Genomic DNA, 3,374 nt, shown 5'->3' with positions numbered 1-3,374 from the left:
CACACACACACACACACACACACACACACACACACACACACACACACACACTTCACCCAGTGCCAAAGTTGATTGATTTCTGCTTTTGTGACACCATCAAAAGGAAAGGTGGGCGAGGAGGGAGATGTTCTAAAACGCTGCTTATCATCATTTTTAGACGCCTGCGGGGGCAAGGAATGACACAAAATGACACGCACAAGTCATTGTCATTGCCAGCAGGCACGGTCAGCCTTGGTCTCATGGGGAAACAAATAGAGTTGCTTCACTATATGGAAGGTCATTGAAGTCAATAAATTAGAGGGGGATTTGTCTTTTCTTATTGTTTTCTTTAAAAAAAAAAAAAAAAAGGAGAATGGAAACAGATGTGCTGTACTTTGGATGTCTATGGCCCTTAGTCTAACTTAATTTGATCTTATAATATATTTTCTATACAGAGGTATGTGCACAAGCATATTCTGTATAAATATATAGATGGCATGTTGTAAAAGTTCTGACAGAAAAAAACTGTGTAAATAAGGTGTTTTTATTCATTTCTAATTGTTCAGTGACGCTGAAATCGGGTACGTGTTGTCTCTCAGAGTTACCATGCATTTGGCTCCGACCATCGGACTTGTCGTAGTCATAGGTTTCAAAGAACTCAGCTCCATCGTAGCGAATGAACCGGCTGCTGGAGGTGGCTCGGGGTGATGAATGGTGGTGGTGGTGGGCGAGGGGGGCGGGGCTAGGGAAATCCTGGGGGAGGGAGGGGCGAGGGCTGTCCATTTGCTTGTTATTTTGTACATTTTGTGCAACAATAAACTTTCATTTATTACATTCAACCACTGATATTGTGTCTCTATGGATAACCAAGGGTTTTTCTTCCATTGATTATTGCTTGATAATTGATCATCTTGCAGGTTAATCATAAAATTAGTCAACCTGACATCCTGCTGTCACATGACCTGTGAGCTACTGCACGTTGGTAACTTATCGAGTGTAAACTTTACATAAATTAATATCTTATATTATAGAGTATTAACAGCAACAACCATTTTTAGTTAGCATGACTAGAAGTATAATAATAATAATGATAATAATGATAAATAGAGGAACACCACAAACAACTATCAGCATTCAAACAATATTTCTAACGCCCTTTAAAATGTGCTCACTAGTAGCCGTCAAGGTATGACGAAGGTATAATGGTATATCATAAATATCGGCAAAACAGCAATATGTATATCCTGCGGTGAGTGAAAAGGTTAACTTTGCCAAACGAGCTTCACTCAAAACACAGGAACAAGGAGATCAGATAAGAAGAATGTGTGCAGAATATACGGAACCCCATTGTTAAACATTCTACAATGTTAGATAAACCTTTACATTCAAGTCTTTAAACATCATTAGAGACAATATCGTTGCAACCTGTCCTCTGCTTGATAGGAGTTTATACACATCCATTTATATTACACAGTAAGTCTGAAATGCTGTTCCAGTTACCTCCATCATCAGTCTTGATGTCAATCTCAGTTCACTCACTCGCTTGAGACTCACTTTCGCCATTTACATTCATCTTGTTATGTAATGATACTTAACACATCCTGTTCTTTACTGGAGGACCACGCTTTGCAAAGCGAATAATTGAATAGAGTTATCATTTAATTATAATGTTATGATATAATCTAATATTGTTTGATAATTGTTCTTCCCGTAAACACAACCAATAAAATTGTATCATAAGGATGCCTGCCAGTCAAAAGCATCATTCGTGGCGTTGTGTGTGTGCCGTGCCATTTATTAAAGCGATGTGCTCCACAAGCTAGCCTAGCCAGTGAAAAATGAACAGGTTTGTGACGTAAGAGTCCGAAGGAACCGACAGACAGTTCAGCGTATATAGTATTCTTATTCTAAATACACGTCACAATTATCCAAAAGCGAATAAAAGTACGATAAACACTCTAAACGTTGATGTTTCTTCACGTTTTGAAACATTGTCTCTTGTTTTTGCGAGAGGGGTGCCCGGCTAGATGCTAATGCTTTCAAAATCCAGTGCTGTGGGACAGCGCTTCAGTCGCGTCATGCCTCTGACCACAAGGGGGTAGCAAAGTACCAATTAAAGAATCTTTGACACCCCACATGCATACCAACAGTAAACATAAGACGCATCTTGAGTAACAGGCTCCTAGAAACATTAGAAGGACTCTTCAGCCTCGGTTACAAAAACAAGTCACTCTTTAGATCCTTAATCAAACCGGTGACGTAAGAGATGTTCAGATAGCTCAACCTCAACGGCTGGTCTGGAGGCATTTGTAATCAAACTTTATGGAGACACGGTCAGCTGTGAGGCTACACACTGTACTGAGTCAGAGCCAGAGGCTGTAAAGTAGGGCAGCAGGGGGACACAGGAGAGCTTGTTAGAAGTTATACTTCTTATATACAGACACTGTACTGGCACGCATGCACACACATACAGATAGACACAGACACTCACACCCATACACACACAGTCACACACAGACACAAGCAGGGAAAAATCAACAGTGAGGAATGAGACGCCACTGAATCAACAGCAATTTGGATGCAAAGTGAAAGAGGAATAGAAGGCAAATGAGGTATTGTTTGATCGTTAGTAAGGTGTGTGTGTGTGTGTGTGTGTGTGTGTGTGTGTGTGTGTGTGTGTGTGTGTGTAACTGTCATGTAATAAATAAGGAAGCAGTGTCTCTCTATACTTCCCTAATGGAAGGCACTCCACCTTTAATACATTCATCACTGCTGACAGGCATTATTCAGTGGCTCAACGGACAGACAGGCACACAGACGCTACAGTGAGTGGAACAAGTGGCAGGATATGAAAAAAAAACACATTGGAGGGATTGGTCAGTGAATGAGCTGTCACTTTTCACCCAGATGCCAAAAGTAACTTGGCAAAAAAAATCTTTCCTATACATCTTTATTCAGGACATTGAGGTTAAATCACAGACACCTTTACATCCACGTGGGAAATACTGGCCGCTCTCATTTGAAAAACAGGAGGCCAAAAAGAGCGATTCACAATACACTTTATATTGAAACAAGGCAGTATAATAGGCAAATAACGGAAGCTATAGCCAAATCCTTTAATAGAGGTGGAAGGTTTAGCCCTCTGTTTACAGCCTCCAGCTTAAAAAAAAATAAAAAAAAAACACTTCCAGATTCAGGTCATTGTTGAGGACTTAAGGTTTGTTGTGATTTATGTTGATTGATTATTCTTACAGTTGCATCATTCATCAAAATTATATGAAATCCTGCTGTCACATGACCACAGCTGTACTTTCACTGATCCACTGTAATAAACTAGTTATATAGATCTTCATATAAAAGTGCATATACCCTTTGTGACATCACCAAAGGCTGAT

Source organism: Nelusetta ayraudi, unplaced genomic scaffold (genome assembly GCF_046127955.1).
Source record: "Nelusetta ayraudi isolate G7.1 ecotype Tasmania unplaced genomic scaffold, CSIRO-AGI_Nayr_v1 ptg000135l, whole genome shotgun sequence".
Lineage (NCBI taxonomy): Eukaryota > Metazoa > Chordata > Actinopteri > Tetraodontiformes > Monacanthidae > Nelusetta > Nelusetta ayraudi.
The sequence above is the reverse complement of the archived record's forward strand: the minus strand, read 5'-3'. Positions refer to the sequence as shown.